A 20,853-nucleotide genomic window follows, 5' to 3' on the forward strand; every position below is an offset into this window, starting at 1 on the left:
ATATAAATCATTAGAACATGGCCATAAATACACGCACAGATCAAGAAGTGCATTACAAAAACTTACTCAGTATAACAGGGAGGGCATTCACGACCCGCTTTCGAGAGCAATTGCTCAACAAGCCAGACAGTTGGGGTACACTAATTCCGAATTCCGTCCTGGGGGGCATGGAGTGGCGGCAGGAAGGGCATCCGGCCGCTCCTTAAACATTAACATGCCAAATCAGATTAACGATGGCTAACCTTGCGGGAGAAGGTTCAAGCGATAGACAGATAGATGGTTATAAACGTTACTCAATGTGACAAACATCTGCATCAACGGCAGCCTGCAACCGCGCTAGAGATACCATTTCAAAATTGTTCCCAGTACTTTTCGATCGGTTGACCATCCAATGTTCAGCTGGCGTGACACGGCTTGTGCATTGCCTGAAGATCGCACATTGCCTCCAGCATTATCAGCCATGGCAACAATATATTCTTCAATAATTTTTGACGCAATTGGCCGTCGGCCACTCCGACTAGCAATTCCCTAATCGCCAGTTAATTGGAAATTCGGAATCGTGCTCTTCAAGCCCTGATGCGAAAGAGAACCTCACCGTCTGCTTTCAATGCGTCGATACTCGCGAAGAGCAATAGCGCTATTGCTGTTGTTTTGATGAAACAGCTTCACGAGTAAAGTCCTGCTCAACTTGCCCAGACTCATGTACACCGCCTGTAACGTAATGCACACTGATACTTGTGTTTCAACCCTACCGGCGCGTAGCGGCAAGCCTTGGCACTAACACTACTAACAATGCAAACCCTGCAGCGCACAGACTGAACATCATTTCTATAAAGTTCAGCACCCATTAAGTAAGAGTCGGCCGCTGTGGCCGAGCGGTTCTAAGCGCTTCAGTCTGGAACCGCGCGACTGCTACGGTCGCATGTTCGAATCCTGCCTCGGGCATGGATGTGTGTGATGTCCTTAGGTTAGTTAGGTTTAAGTAGTTCTAAGTCTAGGGGACTGATGACCCCAGATGTTAAGTCCCATAGTGCTCACAGCTATTTGAACCATTACGTAAATATTTTTCCGACTACACTGGCTCCAGTAGGGAAAGTTTAATTATAAACACCCTGTACTTCGACACTGTGCGATGACTGCGGCAACTGTCCAATGACTGCTGGATAACTAATGGCAACTGCGACATCTTTGTGATGATAACTAGCCGAGGGAAGCTGTGAGTCCTCTTTTATTCGGCATCGGCAGATGAATGTTTGTTTGGGAACTATTTTTTTGACACCAGTCGGAAATAGGATGTACTCCCTGTTATCAGTGCCCTGTTTGGTGTCAGAGCCTAACTATAGCGTATGGATCGGACTCTCTGTGTAATTTATGTCGGCAGCATAACGCCGTCCTTGTTATGAAGGGAGAACCGATAGAGGTACTCAAGGTGCCCTCCGCCACACGCCGTCAGGTGGCTTGCAGAGTATGGATGTAGATGTCGATGTACGCCATCTACACTGAGCAACACAACGAGAGTGTCACTTTTTAGAAATCCCGCCATTGTCGTCCACTGCGACACAGATGTTCGAAAATTGGCTCAAAGGTGCCTACAACCTTTGTCAGTAATGGTGCAAAACCGTAGTACCCTGCGACGTCACCCTCGGTTTCACCGACGCTTCAAACATCAAACTGTCGACAGCTGAGGTAAAAATACCAGAGCTCAGAAGTTCATACAAGGTTTAAGGTGGGTTAATGATGTCACATTGACACTAAATTTATCCACAATTCTCACCAACGCCACGGCGAACGAGTCAGACTATTAGAAGGACATCACACGCCGGCGCCGCCTCACTTACCCACATCGAACTCCTCTTGACGCCTCTACGATGGAGGTCAAAACCGCGACACCCAGCGTTGAGATCACGCGGTTTCCTTATGGGTATCCGAGCAAAACAATTCAGATACACACCCGCTCAGAATCGATACGGAAAGGCAGCAGAAGATGTCATAGAGGGAGTCAATGACATTACCCATTACCCCTCCCTTTGGGGCGTTTTTTTTTACAAAAATTTCGCGGTGGAAAACAACAGTTTGTAGTGCCATGTGCAGGAGAACGACGTTTCTGACAGCTACAGCAGAGTGCGAAACAGGAGGGCTGAAGAAGATTAAACACCCTCTGTTTCTTTCGATAACGTTCAAATTGCGTCAAACGGTTTTGAACGTCCTCTAGTGGCTCCGCCCTTGATACCACAAAATAACAGCGGTTGCTCTCCAGTCCAAGTGGGCCACATCACATTCAATAGGGTTGCAGGCCCACAATGTCCTTACTGAAGGGCTGATTCGTCCAAGGGATGTCATCAGTGGCTAAGGTTGTTAACAACGTGTTCCTGTTGCTCATCGCACTGCAAACGGTCATTTTCCATCACTAAATGTGTAGGAATCTATGCCCCAAGGGAAAGGGTGGTTTCATTGGCGCCATCTGTGGCACTTCCTGAGTCTTTTTCGTGTAGGTCCCCAACGTCGGGGTGTCTGAAATACTTTCCTCGGGCACCCATGAAAATATTGCGTCGCGGTTCTGACCTCAATCGCAAAGGTGTCAAGATAAGGGGTTAGATGTGGGTGGGTAAGGGGGGGGGGGGGGGAGGGTGCTGACCATCCCATCGTGTGACGTGTCCACGGTGGCACTGGGCAGAACTGAGGTGAAACTTGGTGCGAGTGTGACATCATTAACCCAGATTACCCCTCACATGAACTTCTGAGCTCTGGCATTTGTTCCACATGTGTCGACACCTTGCTGTTTGAAACGTCGCCGAGCCCGAGGGTGATGGGCAGAGCGCCACGCTTCTGTACCATTATAGTGGAATGTTGTAGGCACCTTGGAACCACATTTTGAATTCTGCATCGCAATGGGAGAAAATGACAGTGTTTTTAAATAGTGGCCCTCAAATATGTGGAGCCATTCTGGAGGTTGGCCATGTTATTTGCCGCCGTCTGTGCATATCGCTGTGTATCATATCTGGTGGCGGACGATATCAGCTTTCGCCGAAATCTCAAAAAAATGGTTCACATGGCTCTGAGCACTATGGGACTTAACTGCTAAGGTCATCAGTCCCCTAGAACTTAGAACTACTTAAACCTAACTAACCTAAGGACATCACACATATCCATGCCCGAGGCAGGATTCGAACCTGAGACCGTATGAGCAGCGCGGTTCCGGACTGAAGCGCCTAGAACCGCTCGGCCACCGCGGCCGGCAATTGTACTGATGTTAACATGTCACAGTGTAACTTCTGCTGGCTGTCTGGTGTACGTCTTTCAGTGTTTTTATTTTACATTGAGATCTTATTTTTGTACATCGAATTCTTTTTATTGTTCTACTGTGGAAATTGCTAGCATGTTACTATGGCACTTTTTAACTACTGTTGGCTGTATGGTCTTTTCTGCTCAAATCCATAAATAAATAATAATATGGAATTTCAGGGCGAGCTTGAATTCCAAAACCTCTCATTAATTGTGCAAATGGCTGTAACGGGGAAACGTAGCACCGAAGCACTAAAACATGGTCTACGGCGCAATGGAAGAATGTCGTTTTGTCGGATGAGTGTTTTTCGCTTGACTTCCAAATTCCGGACAATTTTACGTCCCACGACTAAAACATGGCGGGTGTTCGGTGATAATTTGGCCAGCCATATCATGATATACCATTGGCCACATGGTTATTCAGAACTGTCGCATTACTGCCAAAGGTTATGTGACCACTTTGGTTGATCAGGTCCATTCCACAGTACAATATTTGTTTCCCAGTGGTGATGCTGGGTTCAACACAACAGTGCCCCTGTTCACACAACTCGCATTGTCCAGGACTGGTCTTTTGAGCACGAGAATGAACTGTTACATTTCCCCTGGCCACCACATTTACCAAATATCCGTATTATTGAGTCTTTGTGGTCTACTCAAGAGAGACGGTTGCGTGATCGCTTTTCACTTCCACCAGCATTACCTGACCTTACTTGCATTTTACAGATATAATTGTATAAGATTCCGTTGAAAATCATACGGGATCTCTATTTATCCATTCGGAGACGGCTAGAAGCTGTTTTACAGGCCAACGATTTTGCTACAACGCAGTAATAGGCATGGTAATCTGTTGCGTTTTCAGCGTTTTCATATCTTTGTCGAACCCCTCTATTGGGCGTTTCTGCAAAGTCGGGTACAGCTGCCAGCCTCGTCTGCGAGATACTGGAATGACAGCGAACTGCCACTACATCATCCCCGAGCGTCACTATCAACTTTCAATTGTTAAAATTCTATTCCTGTCTTTTTGAGACCTTTTAACATAAAATTTATATTTACATTTGATTGGCGGTTGAGCCTCTGATCTAATGCATAAATTCCTTTTTGTACAGCTTAATTATACTTTTCGTATACTTTTATATATGTTACTTGGTGCTAGCGTACCAACTTGACTCTCTACAGAAGTGTAATTCACTCTTATTTGTCAATCTGGGGTTATAACTATTGCACACACTATGTACAATTTCGATATATCATGGCATTATGTTACATTGACGGAGGTATTCACTTCTCCTAAGCCAATATTAAGTTTTTGTAATACGCTTCTTGAACTTTACATATATGCATGGCCATTTGCTAATAGTGTAATTTAATTTTACCTAAATTTTGCACAATGCGGAAGGTGACAAATTAATCTGTCAGAAGCGGTTAAGTTAAATAAATATTCCAATTTTGCAACTAACGATTGAATTTTATTCTGAAAAAATATGCCACATTTGCTGAAAAAATAACAGCTACGAATAAAATTCAATAGTTGTATTTAAAAATACTCGAACATTGAAAGTCGCAGGAATAAATAGCCAATTTATATATTTCGGAAACTATATAAATAAACGTGGACATTTCCTTCCAGGACTAAGAAGAGAACTGGTTCAAGACCACTTGCCGAGTATAAATTTCAACTGTATAATCCATTATTGGTGAAATTCTAGGAACTAATGAGGAAAGAAGGGAAATCAACACAAGTAAAACCAAATGAAGCTCAACATAAACGCGAAAGTTTAGTCTGTGTGTGAACGAAAATAAATCTCAGATTAAGATATATACACTATTTGATCAAAAGTATCCGGACACCTGGCTGAAAATTACTTACAAGTGCGTGGCGCCCTCCATCGGTAATGCTGGAATTCATTACGGGGTTGGCCCACCCTTAGCCTCGATGGCAGCTTCCACTCCAGCAGGCATACGTTCAATCAGGTGCTGGAAGGTTTCTTGGGGAATGGCAGCCCATTCTTCACGGAGTACTGCACTGAGCAGAGGTATCGATGTCGGTCGGTGAGGCCTAGCACGAAGGCGGCGTTCCAAAACATCCCAAAGGAGTTCTATAGGATTCAGGTCAAGACTCTGTGCAGGCCAGTCCATTACAGGGGTGTTACTGTCGTGTAACCACTCCGCTACAGGCCGTGTATTACGAAGATGTGCTCGGTCGTGTTGAATGATGCAGTCGCCATCCCCGAATTGCTCTTCGACAGTGGGAAGCAAGAAGGTGCTTAAAACATCAATGTGGATCTATTCTGTCATAGTTCCACGCAAAACAAAAAGGGGTGCAAGCCCCCTCCATGAAAAACACAACCACATCATAACACCACCGCCTCTGAATTTTACTGTTGGCACTACACACGCTGGCAGATGACGTTCACCGGGCATTCGCCATACCCACGCCCTAACATCGGATAGCCTCATTGTGTACCATGATTCGTCAATCCACACAGAATTTTTCCACCGTTCAATCGTCCATTGTTTACGCTCGAAGCGAGGCGTCGTTTGGCATTTACCGGCGTGATGTGTGGCTTATGGGCAGCCGCTCGACCATAAAATGGACGCTTTTCCACCTCCCCCCTAACTGTCACAGTACTTGCAGTGGATCGTGATTCAGTTTGGAATTCCTGTGTGATGGTCTGGATAGATGTCTGCCTATTACACACTACAACACTCTTCAACTGTCGGCGGTCTCTGTCAGTCAACAGGCGAGGTCGACCAGTACGCTTTTGTGCTGTACATGTCTCTTCACTTTTCCACTTCGCTATCACATCGGAAACAGTGGACCTAGGGATGTTTAGGAGAGTGGAAATCTCGCGTACAGACGTATGCCACAAGTGACACCGTATCATCTGACCACGTTCGAAGTCCGTGAGTTCCGCGGAGCGCCCCATTCTGCTCTCTCACGATGTCAAATGACTACTGAGGTCGCTGATATGGAGTACCTGGCAGTAGGTGGCAGCACAATGCATCTAATATGAAAAACGTACGTTTTTGGCGGTGTCCGGATACTTTTGACCACATAGTGTAGATGTAATTCATGTGGTGCTTAACTCCGCCTCCAGAAGGAAGACGTAAGATCCTTGAGATAACGAAAATCAGTTGTTTTTATCACTGTAAACAATCACAACATCATGTGTAGTCAAAAAATCACATCGCATCTATTACTTTTGTCAATCGATGTTTTCTGTACATTTTTCTATGTCTTTTATTGAGAGAGATGGATTACTGAAGCTGGTTACATTTAGCTATATAGCTTTATTAAGTCCATTACTAACTTCATTTACAATGTGGTTTGATTTAAGCGGAAACAGTGTGCCCCTGAGGTGTAAGCAGCAGCCGCGAGTTTAATTCACAGCCACGTGTTCATCAGGGCGATGTTGCTTCTGTCGGTAAAATTCTGGCTGCAGAGAGAATATGTCACTTGCAATCCGACTGCAAAGCTGCACCGCCTCACGTGTCAACTGACAGAAAATAACGTATCCAGTCGTTGTACCGTATGATATCTCTGTGATGAAACTGGAATGACGCAGCGATATTGGTATCGGAGAAACGGCTTAACGCTGCACCTACACCCATCGAATCTCTGATACAGAGTGTTATTAGTGTTGCAGAGCAGCTGATATCTACGTATCCTAATGAAGCCTCCAGGGAAAACTAGTGGGGCGCGTAGGGGAGGTTAAAGGGGGAATTGCCGTTCATTGACCCACGGCGAAACTACAATTTTGTAGTGGGTATGTCATTTTGTTTCTTTAAATCTTTTTTATTTACTGTATTTGTGTGACCTCTAGCTGCTCAGCTATTTAGCCCATTTCTTTCTTGTTTAACACGTTTACAAAATAAATACTCATTTGAAATTCTTGCAGAGAAGTACAGTATTGTATCAAAAGGATCCGGCATTCTAAATCATCCAAAAGATGGTCCCTTGGTTCCAGGTCAGGACTCCGGGCAGCCCAGAACTTTTCATGAATGTTATTGTCCATAAACCATTGGCTCACAGCTGCAGCTTTATGGTAAGGTGATTTTTTATGCTCATACAAAAAGTCATTGTCTCCGAACTGTTCCTCTACTGTACGCAGCGCACAGCGTTGTAAAATGTGTTCAAATCCTTTCGTATTTCGCATTTCCTTAAGTCCAATAAGGGGGCATCACTATAATCACAATCAACACTCCCACTCCGCGACACCACTCCCTCCGTACTTCACTTTTGGCGCTACACACAATGGCAGTTGAGGTTCCCCAGGCATTCAGCAAATCAAAATCCTTCCATCGAATTGTCACATCTCGTAATTCACCATTCCAAATCACTCGTTTCCCTGACGTCCACTGAACAGTGGTGTGTTCATATCCTTTCGTATTTCGCATTTTCTTCAGCGCACTAAAGGGGCATCACTATAATCACAAACAACAACCCAACTCCGCGATACCACTCCCTCCGTACTTCACTTTTGGCACTACACACAATGGCAGTTGAGGTTCTCCAGGCATCCAGCAAACTAAAAGCCTTCCATCAAATTGCCACATGTCGTAATTCACCATTCCAAATCACTCGTTTCCAGACGTCCGCAGTACGAGGTGCATTCAAGTTCTAAGGCCTCCGATTTTTTTTCTAATTAACTACTCACCCGAAATCGATGAAACTGGCGTTACTTCTCGACGTAATCGCCCTGCAGACGTACACATTTTTCACAACGCTGACGCCATGATTCCATGGCAGCGGCGGAGGCTTCTTTAGGAGTCTGTTTTGACCACTGGAAAATCGCTGAGGCAATAGGAGCACGGCTGGCGAATGTGCGGCCACGGAGAGTGTCTTTCATTGTTGGAAAAAGCCAAAAGTCACTAGGAGCCAGGTCAGGTGAGTAGGGAGCATGAGGACTCACTTCAAAGTTGTTATCACGAAGAAACTGTTGCGTAACGTTAGCTCGATGTGCGGGTGCGTTGTCTTGGTGAAACAGCATACGCGCAGCCCTTCCCGGACGTTTTTGTTGCAGTGCAGGAAGGAATTTGTTACGCCCTCGCTGTCCCAGAACATGGACACCATCATTTTTTCAGCACTGGCGGTTACCCGAAATTTTTTTGGTGGCGGTGAATCCGTGTGCTTCCATTGAGCTGACTGGCGCTTTGTTTCTGGATTGAAAAATGGCATCCACGTCTCATCCATTGCCACAACCGACGAAAAGAAAGTCCCATTCATGCTGTCGTTGCGCGTCAACATTGCTTGGCAACATGCCACACGGGCAGCCTTTGTGGTCGTCCGTCAGCATTCGTGGCACCCACCTGGATGACACTTTTCGCATTTTCAGGTCGTCATGCAGGATTGTATGCACAGAACCCACAGAAATGCCAGCTCTGGAGGCCGTCTGTTCAACAGTCATTCGGCGATCCCCCAAAAACAATTCTCTCCACTTTCTCGATCATTTCGTCAGACCGGCTTGTGCGAGCCCGAAGTTGTTTCGATTTGTTGTCACACGATGTGCTGCCTTCATTAAACAGTCGCACCCAGGAACACACTTTCGACACATCCATAACTCCATCACCACACGTCTCCTTCAACTGTCGATGAATTTCAATTGGTTTCACACCACGCAAATTCAGAAAACGAATGATTGCACACGGTTCAAGTAAGGAAAACGTCGCCATTTTAAGTATTTAAAACAGTTCTCATCTCACCGCTGGCGGTAAAATTCCATCTTTCGTACGGTGCTGCCATCTCTGGGACGTATTGACAATGAACGCGGCCTCATTTTAAAACAATGCGCATGTTTCTATCTCTTTCCAGTCCGGAGAAAAAAAATCAGAGGCCTTAGAACTTGAATGCACCTCGTACAGTGATGTCGCTCTGTACACCTCAAGCGTCGCCTGCTCTTAGTATTGACTACAGAAATGAGTGGGGTATGAGGAGCTGCTTGACCATTGTAACTGATTATTTTTGACTCCCAGCGCACAGTCATTATGTAAGCTGAAGTGCTGGTACCACTTTGGAACTCACGAGTGGTTTCTTCTGCTGATGTCATGCAATTTTTTGCAACTATCCTCCGCTATGCCTGACGGTCCCTCTCTGTCAGCATGAGACCTTCCTGGCCTTTGTTTCGCTGCGGTTGTTCCTTCAAATTTCCACTTCAAGCTTAAAGTCACCAACTGTCGACATGGGCAGCTTTAGTAGGGTCGAAATGTCCCTAGTAGATTTGTTTCTCAGGTGGTAGTCCACATTCGAAATGACACATCTCTATTGACCAACCTCTTCTGCTGTTACTGATTCACTACTGACAACAGAACACCATTCGCCTGCTTTTATACTGGCTGGTGCACCTCTCGTGACATCTAGTGGCCATATCCGCATTACATAGCGGGTGTCCGATACTTATGATTTCACTCTTTCTTAATTAATTACTGTCTCTCCAAATAACATTAACATGTAAACTGCCTCATTTTATTACTTTTTAATTTTAGTGTGATATTCTGAGGATCTTTGAGTTTGATAACAACATTTTCCTGGAATTAAGTGATATGTAATTCTTCAGTGGAGCGAAATAATTAATATTTAGGGATAAAACATCTACATCTACATCTACAGCCATACTCCGCAAGCCACCTGACGGTGTGTGGCGGAGGGTACCTTGAGTACCTCTATCGGTTCTCCCTTCTATTCCAGTCTCGTATTGTTCGTGGAAAGAAGGATTGTCGGTATGCCTCTGTGTGGGCTCTAATCTCTCTGATTTTATCCTCATGGCCTCTTCGCGAGATATACGTAGGAGGGAGCAATATACTGCTTGACTCTTCGGTGAAGGTATGTTCTCGAAACTTTAACAAAAGCCCGTACCGACCTACTTCGCGTCTCTCCTGCAGAGTCTTCCACTGGAGTTTATCTATCATCTCCGTAACGCTTTCGCGATTACTAAATGATCCTGTAACGAAACGCGCTGCTCTCCGTTGGATCTTCTCTATATCTTCTATCAACCCTATCTGGTACGGATCCCACACTGCTGAGCAATATTCAAGCAGTGGGCGAACAAGCGTTAAAGTAGTTACACGTCTGTGTACTTAGACGTACAATATCTTATCAAAAGTGTCTGGCCAGCCGCTATGTAGATCGGAATTGAGCACTAGATGTCACGGGTGAAAGGCCCGTCGGTATAAAAATGTGCGGAGAGAACCGTGTTGTCAGTAGAGAAGCGGTAACATTATTAGACCTACAGCTACATTACCCTTATTTGATTTTGTATTTATAACCATGTACTCACCGGACCAGAAAACCTGTTCCTTCTGCCACCGGACTTCGCTAATCCCCCTACATCTAACTTAAATCTCCTCTTTTCCCTTTTTAAATTTTCTAGTCTACCTGCCCGACTAAGGAATTTAACGTTCCATATTCCAATCCATAGAACGCCAGTTTTGTTTGTGCTAATGACAAGATCTTCCTGAGTAGTAGCCACCTGGAGATCCGAATGAGGGACTATTTTACTTTCGGAATATTTTATCCAAAAGGATACCATCATCATTCTGTCATTCCCACTCATTTTTGCGGTTGTAGTTTCCCCTTGCTTTCAGTATTGTCTCATAACGTTTGGTGCTCAGAAGCTATATTATAAGTTTTATCTGGAACAAATTGTCGGCATACGGACAGACGCAGACAATTTCAGAGATTTTCGAGCTCAGGTTGCCACGTAATCGTGACTTATTTAGTTTCATCTTCGAAAAAAGGTCTTTCACATACAGATGTTGATCGAAATATTTTATCACGCTTGCAACCTCATTATGAAGACGTGAAAACTCTTAGCGAGGAAAACAGCGTAGCCCTACTGGACAGTTTTAATGTAAAAGAATTGGGGTTTTAAATGGGAATTACACTCTAGATCAATCCGTTCCATTTGTATATCCACAGGGGCGCTTTCAACTGAAACGGCAAACTGTCTCGAAAACACTTCGAAAACAGGTGTACGATTGGCAGTGTCCTCGAAATGTACAAAAAAATATCCTTGTAAATCCTTTAAAGCCACAATGAATTCTTCAAAACTTACGTTATCTTTTACGACAGTGAACGTACGGAAATGGACGGTGTTTTTTTGTAAGAATTTTTTCCTTCAACAAAGCGATTTTCATTTTAGATGCATCCCCAGCCAATCAGAAGTTAGTTGCTTCTCACCTTGCAATGTTTCATTATGGGCAGTATGCAAATCGAGTCCACAAAATGAGAGGTCTGAAATCCAGATCGGATGTTCTAATTTTCGTTCCTATTTTCCTTTTTCTTTCATAAATTCAACAATAGCGGGTTTTAAATTGAAAAATCGTTCCAGACATGCCCCTTGATATAACCAATGTACTTTGCAGTAATACATAAACTAGCCATACTCTTCCTTCAGTTCCATCGAAATATTTTGCAACTGACATTGGAATAATATGTGCAACTTCAGAAAATATACCACTCGCACCACCAATTTCATCGCGTACTCCATGCCTGCAAATTTAGCACAGAAAACTTCTTGATGTAAAGGGCAATGAATTACGTCTGTCGATAGTTGTAATTTTTTGCTCTTTCACTGTCAAATAAATCTCTAAATTCTTTCTGCGTGGTGTTGTAATGTTGTTCCATATGAAATTTACTGTTTCCGATGATTATGCGACTGCATAATTGATATCGAGGAGCATTCTAAACCTTCTATTCTGTCATTCCCACTCATTTTTGTAGGCTCGAGACGATAGATTGCTAGACTACCTCTTTTGGTGCAGTTAGGCACTGGATCTGTGAATTTCCTTTATACCACATAGCAACAGCGAAGAGTAAACAGCGATTACACCACGATTCTGCCGAACTGAATAACGTCGTGCCGACTGAAAAACGGCGCTCCGCAGTACTAAATGAAATGTCGCACTATGCCGAGTACTTCCGAGAAGGACCGAGTAGAAGAGACACAGACCGAGCCTTGGCCCGCACGCTGCCGGCAGTTCGTGCTCGCGAGCAGTTTGGCACGCCGTGGCCGACCCATAGTTGGTACGTCGGTTTCGCTCCAGGTCCCAGTATCCAACATCACCACCTCCTCTGATTTTGGCTCTTGAGGAAGAATGGGGTACCGTTCCTCTACAGATATTCAGATGTGTCATTGAAAGTGTACCAGTCAACAAGACATCATAAAGGCGAAGACTGGACACACCCCATTTTAATGCCCACCAATGGGTGTCTTGATACTTTTAATCAGATAGTGTATAAAAAAAGTCTCTTCAGTGGTGCTACTTTTCGCCACATGGTCAACTTTTTCGTTGTTAATGATTCTGGAATGCCCTTTGATCTACAAATGTTGCACTCTTTTGTATTGTTCCGTACAGTGGTAGATTACGTCCTGCACCTCTAAGAGATATTAGTTCGATTTCAACCTCCATGATTTGTGTTCTACTGTTTCGAGGGGTCTCCACAAATGTGTTGTTATCATAATACCGCTGACATTGTACAGTGCTTATCTGAGCGCCACTCTCATTGCTTGAACCTCGGACTTAAAGTTTCTAGTTTCAGAGGGAAGCTTGTGCATAGCTCCAGTTTCCATAGTGGGACAAAAGAGTGAAAATCCAGTTCCTTGAATCGATTTCAATCCGTAAGTGTGTTTGAACGGTAATCCATTCCTTTATATTAATACAAGCACTAGTTAAAAGTGTTATGTGGCAAAAGCCTTTGGCTGTTTCCGGCTACAGGAAAGGTGAACACTGTGACATACTTGTGTAAAGCTGAAGTGCGTCGTAATGTTATGAGGAATGGACCCAGAGACAAAATCGAAACATGATCTGACTTCGCAGCGTACGTCAACAGATTAATAACCGGCGTGTATCAGGTAAGCATGCACACTGACTTGTCGCTGTGCGGGCAGCTTTCTTCTGCTCCGGAAACCACGCAATCATGTAACGTAACGTAACGTGGAGGAGTACGTGTCTACAGCCCGTTGCTGTATGGTCGCAGCTTACTGCGATTATCTGGCTCTGGCAGTTGCTTACTGCGAGTTGACGGTTGTGGGAGCGAGTACATAGTCTCGTTCTCCGATTCGCTGGCTACAGCAAATAGGAAATCGCGTTTGGCCGGCCGAAGTGGCCGTGCGGTTAAAGGCAATGCAGTCTGGAACCGCAAGACCGCTACGGTCGCAGGTTCGAATCCTGCCTCAGGCATGGATGTTTGTTATGTCCTTAGGTTAGTTAGGTTTAACTAGTTCTAAGTTCTAGGGGACTAATGACCTCAGCAGTTGAGTCCCATAGTGCTCAGAGCCATTTGAACCAAATCGCGTTTGCTGTCGGGCACTCCGTTAAAATATCTGGTGTAGAAGTACGAAACCGGAATTTCCCTATAGATGGTGTTAGCCGTCAGTGTAGGGCCCGTGAGAACGCGTCTGCAGCACCATCTGCTTCCTGTAACGGTTGACGACGAATGTCAACATATAGTAACCTAAGATCCAGACATTGGTATCTGTTTCAAACCCGTGAACATGTCGAGTTTTAGCCTACAAACTACGATTTGCCGACCGCATTGGTTTTCTGTTTTCATTTGAAGAGAACTGCTACAGAACCGCATCGAATGCTTGTCGAAGTTCTTGGGGAAACAGTGTTTCGAGTGGTTCAAAAAATTCAAAAGTGGTGATTTTGACGTGAGAAACTAGGAGCGCGGGAAACCACCGAAAAAGTCCGAAGACAATGAATTGCAGGCCTTACTGGATGAAGATGATCCTCCAACTCAACAGTAACTCGCGGAACTATTGAATGTGACGGAGAAAGTCGTTTCTCTTGGGTTGAAAGATATGGAAAAGGTGCAGAAAAAGGGGGAAATGGGTTCCGCATGAACTGAATGAAAGACAGCAAGCAACTCGAAATAACACTTCTGAAATGGTGCTCGCTAGATATAAAAGAAATTCGTTTCTCCATCGAAGAGTGACTGGTGATGAAAAATGGATATATTTTGAGAATACTAAGCGTCGTAAATCATGGGTGAATCCAGGCAAATCATCGACATCCACTGCAAGACCAAATCGCTTTGGAAGGAAGACAATGCTCTGTGTTTGGTGGGATCAGAAGGGTGTCATCTATTATGAGCTGCTAAAACCTGGTGAAACCGTTAACACTGATCGCTACCAACAGCAAATGCTTGCTTTAAATCGAGCATTACGTGAATAAAACGACCGGAATATGGAAAAAGGCAACGCAAAGTCATATTACTCCATGATAACGCCCCATCACACACAGCAAAACGGGTCAGGGAAACAATCGAGACGTTCAGTTGGGAAATACTAGGGCATGCGGCTTATTCTCCAGACTTGGCTCCGTCCGATTATCATCTATTTGCATCAAGGGATACACTCTCACTGAACAATGCTTCATTTCGTATGAGAATGTAGGAAAATGGCTCGCTGACTGGTTCGCTTCAAAAGAAGAACTGTTTTCTTTGGCGTGGCATTCATAGCCTGCCGGAGAGGTAGGAGAAATGTATAAATAGCAATGGAGATTATTTTGAATAAAATATTGTTTATCAGTTTCAAACAAGAAATGTGTAATTATTGCAGCCAAATTCCGGTTTCATACTTCTACGCCTCGTATATCAAATAGTATTAAGTTCCTCGGTGGTAGCTAGTACAAGGAGTACCTGAACACCAAATTTCTACGAGACTAAAAAGTAAAGTAGCAATCTCATACCGCGCGTTGGACGCTCTGACAATACAGTGTGCCTCAGATTACACTGTAAGCTAATGAAGCATTCCCCCAAGTGGGACAACGTGAAGTGCAAGCAAGTTCAAAGATCTTCGACTTTTTCTCAGATAACAATTTACACGAGTACTCTTTCTGTATAAGTGGCATGCATGGATGCACTTCACATCAAACAAGCGTCCTGCGGAATCTTTTTGAGCCTAGAAATGGTGATGTCATCGTTAGAAGACTTGCGAGTAATCATTCGATTTCTCCGCTAATGTGTGGTGAGACCCACTGAAATTCGTCGACGGTTGAGTGAAAAGTGTGCTGATGGCGCCATAGCTGTAAAGAAGATGCGTTCGCGGGTATGACAGGCCAAAGCAGGTCCGTGTGATACTAAACCAAAACAATCTCGTCCTTACTCCTGCTTGTCTGCCGGCCGTTGTAGTCGAGCGGTTCTAGGCGCTTCAGTCCGGAACCACGTGGCTGCTACGGTCGCAGGTTCGAATCCTGACTCGGGCATGGATGTGTGGGATGTCCTTAGGTTTGTTAGGTTTAAGCAGTTCTAAGTCTAGGGGACTGATGATCTCAGATGTTAAGTCCCTAGGTTTAAGCAGTTCTAAGTCTAGGGGACTGATGACCTCAGATGTTAAGTCCCATAGTGCTTAGAGCCATTTTTTTCCTGCTTGTCTAGCAATATGATCACACGACTAGAGACAATCGTTTCGAAGGATCACCAGAGGGCACTACGGTGACAGCGGCGATTTACGAAGAGGTTTTGACGTAAAAGTTCTTTTCAGCACTACGGCGCAAACGGCGGGAAAATGCTGCATGTGTGCTCTTTCACCAAGACAGTGCACCAGCGCATCAGGCGTAACGTAGGAATTTCTTCGTGAAAGCAACTCTGAAGTCGTCTCATATCCATTTTAAGCACCTGACCTGGCTCCTAGATATTTCTGTCTTCTTATAACTCCGTGGCCGCACATTCTTCAGTCATGCCGGCATTGCATCGGTGTCGGAGGCCATCGGTCATGGAAAAACGATGTCAACGTTAAGAAAAGTGTGTAAGGCCGCATAGAGATATCGTTGTGAAATGATAAAAGTTTCGAGTTTTTTGTTTCATTATTTTACGAAAATGAAAATCGAAGACCTTAGAATTTAGCTTATCGTAAAAAGGAAAGCTTCAGCCGCTAACTTGAAGATATGATCATGAATACGGTAAATTGATTTGAAGTATCCCAAAGTACACTAATGAGTGTTATAGGTCGTTACTGTTCACTAAAACCTTGTCAGTCAAAAAGTTTCGACACTGGATCAATAAAAAACAGAGAAACATGAATGTGGTGGTTTTAATGCTTTCCCTCTTTGAGATGTCGTTCAACTCTCTCATCACATTGGCTTGAATACCGGTTATGTCACCGAAGTGTTATTTTTTGCGCGTGAATTTCTGCACTTCTTCGTTTAGTAGTAGGTTCGTATCTATAACACCAAGCCGCGTCACCCGCGATGATTTTTTTTTCAAGAAAAAATTATCCTCGTTCTGCATTTCAATTAGGTCGCGGCAGGCGTCCACGCATCGGTAATTTAGCTTTGGGGTCAAGGTATGCGGGACAAACTTAGCAAGCACTTTTCCTGTCTTCAAATAATTCTGGAGAATGTCCTGAACACTTAATTCAGAAATGTTCCTCCATTGCGATTTGTGACACAACAATACTGACATACTACGGCCGCACGTCCACTCCTCCACTATTTAGCACTGCGTGATCACAACTGACCTGTCGAATGTACATCTGCTGTTTCAAATGGTTCAAATGGCTCTGAGCACTATGGGACTTAACATCTGACGTCATCAGTCCCCTAGAACTTAGAACTACTTAAACCTAACTAACCTAAGGACATCACACACATCCATGCCCGAGGCAGGATTCGAACCTGCGACCGTAGCGATCGCGCGGTTCCAGACTGAAGCGCCTAGAACCGCTGGACCACGCCGGCCGGCTCTGCTGTTTCAAGCTGCCATCGTAGTTACCACGCTGATACGCCAGGAATTAAATCGGTCTCGAAACGATTTGGACGGACGGTGTACAGTGTGTAACAAAGCGATACTAGCAGGTTTTGAAGGTTTTCAGAGGGCGTGTTGAGGAACATCCTGAGGACAGCATTTCATCTCCCTACAAAAAACGTTTTCGGGAAAGCGTTTATATTTTTACGTATGTCACCTTGCAAATTTGTCAACAATCTTTCAGTGTATATAGCAGAGAAAACGAAGAACCACTAAAATGACGGGGAATTCTACAAATTACAAGCCATATTTAACACAGGATACTTTTCAGTTGCTTGCGTGAGAAACATCCCATGCAGATGGGAATGCCGGCTGACTGCCCACAGGGAACATTCCACCCTTATAAAGCCGCTCGTTCCGGTTCCACGTTCACCCACACGCAAAAATATATAGAGGTTGCAACGGGAAGTATAAGTGCAAATATTTCTATTGGTGACTGAGGACAGTACACCGAACAACATTAAATCAGTATTTGCTTCATTTGCAGAGTAATAATTACAGCTATTAGGAGTAGTGTGTTTTCAGGTTGTTCAGTACCAGATAGTTGCAATTAAAGTGCAGCTACTGACAGAGGGGCCATTGTGCGCTGTAATTATCGTATGGCAGAAAAAATTAGGTAGATATTCTAATGTGTTAATGCGGAACCTATTTACGCTAGAAAAACATTAGTTCCAATTTGGGCCACCAGGTGCAAATGTGGCACTGTGAATGCAAGAAACACGTATATAAATGTAGCCATATGTATTGGATTAGTAGCGGAACATGGGCTAAAAAGGTCAAACACGTGAGAAAGGTATAATGTTGATTTTCTTATTAACCGCTGCTTACACAGTAGGTTCAAAACGAGCATCGGGGACGTCGACGAGAAGCTGCATTCGTGAAACGAAGTGATCAACAGTTGGTCGCAGCAGTTCCAGTGGAATCTGAGCAACGTATTCCTGTATCCTGACATCAGATCATGTAGAGACCGAACGTGTCCCTGGTAAACACTTTCTTTTAGATATCCTCAGAGCCAAAAGTCGCATGGATTCAGATCAAGTGATCTCGCAGGTCATGCATCTGTAGAAACCCCTGGAGATAACACGCTCGTGAAAGCTTACCTTCACTCGGCAAGCGACATGAGGTGTTGCACATCTTGCATGAAAACAGTGGTTTTTGCACAGCAGCGCTCTTTCAAAGCAGGAGTCACATGCTGTGCTAGGAGGCCTCGACAACATGCATACACCATGGTACACCTTACAGCTGTTTTGATGTACTGTCAGAGGATAAATGTGCTTGTGAATCCACACCACACAGTCACTTACAGCGAATGCAATGGCCCTTGGTGCACAGCACGCAGCTTAAGGAGGGACGTTGATGAGAAACACACACTATTTCAAAAATGCACCAAATCCACAGTTTTGGAGATGTGGCAATGAAATTTTGTACCACACTTTACATGAAAGTAGCACAACTACATATCAAATCCTTTTGATTATATATATTCAACTTTTTTTAAATGAAATTTAAAGTTTTATTTTCAAAAAATAATGTATGTTCCTTTTTCTCCGAAAGTATTCAAGAGATTTCTACAAAAATTTCTCTGTTTCATCTCTTTATGTATTTCAAACCTCTCTCATGAGGTTTTTTGAATAGGTCAAACAGGAGTATTTTCATAATTTTTTAATTATAATTCCACACGTAAAATTTTAAATTCATGCAAAATTCCAAGCACTTTGCCCCATATCTCAGCTTATTGCCAGAATTTCAAAATTTGCTCTTAGACAACTTTTATTAGGTTTACAGAAATATGTGTACAAAATTTCATAGAATCTGAGGAAAAGGCACATAAACTTTAAAAAACAAAATTTTCAGGAAACTCAGTTTAAAGTTCAACCAAACTCATTTCCTTATGTCACCTCTTCAGAAGGCACCACATTTGTACTCTGGGTCGTCTTTCCCTTCAAGGCTTCTCTTTTGGTTTCTTGTTGTCTGTCTTCTTTCCTTTACCAGGTCTTCAACTGACTTTTCAGCTGCAGGGGCGCGCTGTAAATCTATTTTTCTCAGGATGTTTTGAGTAAAATGTCCTATCTTGAAGCCCATTCTTTCTAATATCTTCATCCTCCCGACGTTCCCATCATTAAATATAATAACTGCATCATAAGTTGTAATTCTGACAACTGTAGCAGATGCAAATGTGTTTTTAGGGCATCGTTTCCATATGAGTGAATTTAGAGAATCATTTGGATTTTGGGTTTTGCCATGAACACACTTTTTGAGAAGTCCAGGATCGGCCAGAAACCTGTAAGTGTGCTTGACAAGATCCAGGATACAATTTGGAAGCCCCTCCTTGTGAATTTAGGGGTTGCTCTCCACATGAGCTTGTAGATATTTACGCCAGCTAATGTGACACAGATTATAAATAGGGTGTTCTTCTGTTGACAATATGTGGAAATATGTAGCCCATACTGCACTTTTCATGTCATTTGCACTGATTAGGTTCTGTCTGATAGCCTTGACATAGTACACTTGAAGAGAGTCTATCATGTTCTTTGTGGGTCTGTTGTGTCCATCAATGCCCTTTCCATCTTCCAACTTTTTGCCCTTCATGTCACTGACAAGCTTCCTCAATCTTGAGCCCACTCTCTTCTGGATGTGATCTACGCATTCAGGTTTCTCAATTGAAAGTTCTCCATAAGGTTTGCTCTCATTCACAGATTTGAATGCACTGGAGTCACCACCCCAGGATATTTCACATATCTGACACCACGTTCCTTGTCAGATGCCTTAAAAATAATTTGCATACCAGCTCCTTCCATTCCACCACTAGAACCAGAAAATGTTTTGCTGCAGTTATGCCCTTTTACATCTTCTTCGCATTTTCCACTAAGTGCACAGTTATGGCAGAATTTTCTCATAACTTGAACATCTAGTACCTTCCCTGTGTCAATACTTATGACACTTGACACACCAAATAAAGACGTATGCCCTCTTTTCATGAATGTACCATCACATGACACAATAAGATCTGTTCTAACATGACCAGAATAGTTCTCATCTAACGGGTCATTGTCTGCAATAGCTTTTACTGTAGCTGCTATCGTACTGTCCTCACACACGTCAGAAATGATGTTTTCCAGTACACAGTTCATTTGTGTAAATCTCAGACATGGCGCTGGCATATTCATTATTCCACACAATAAATTTCCCCCTTCTCTTCCAACTCCACTGCACCTCAATCCATAGGTAAACCTCATATTAGCTTCATAGTACCAGTGTTTATATTTAGAACTTTTGAATAAGCTATCAGCATAGCATTTTTTACACACAATATGCAGACTGGCTACCAAGCCTACTCCCTAATCATCATCTATAATCTGAATGTTATCACTACCACACGTCTTACAAACACAAGAAAATTTCACTGCTGCAGTCAATAATTCAAGGTCAATTACTCTAAATCCAGCGTACCAAGATTCATCACTGTAGTATGCAACATTCACAACACCGATTTTTCGCTTGGAGCTGCTAGGAGACGAGTTCACATTTTCAGCAGATGTTCTTGCTTCAGACGTAGCCTCATTGCCGGTTTGTCGTTGTTTCTCACGTCTTCCATTCACTAACTTATTCACACGCAGTTTATCCAGTTTTTTATACACTCTTTGTGATCGTGGCGTAACTGAATGAAGAAAGAATCGAACACTTGTATAAATCTCCGTCAGTATCACAAGGCAAAAAAAAAAGAATTGCTAAGTCATAAACGATGCAGCTAGTTTGTTATTGTTTAGAGTCAAAGACGAGCTATAAAACCAAAGAGTATGTATCACGGCCTTCTAGATGTATCC

This window comes from Schistocerca cancellata, chromosome 4, assembly GCF_023864275.1.
Source record: "Schistocerca cancellata isolate TAMUIC-IGC-003103 chromosome 4, iqSchCanc2.1, whole genome shotgun sequence".
Classification (NCBI taxonomy): domain Eukaryota; kingdom Metazoa; phylum Arthropoda; class Insecta; order Orthoptera; family Acrididae; genus Schistocerca; species Schistocerca cancellata.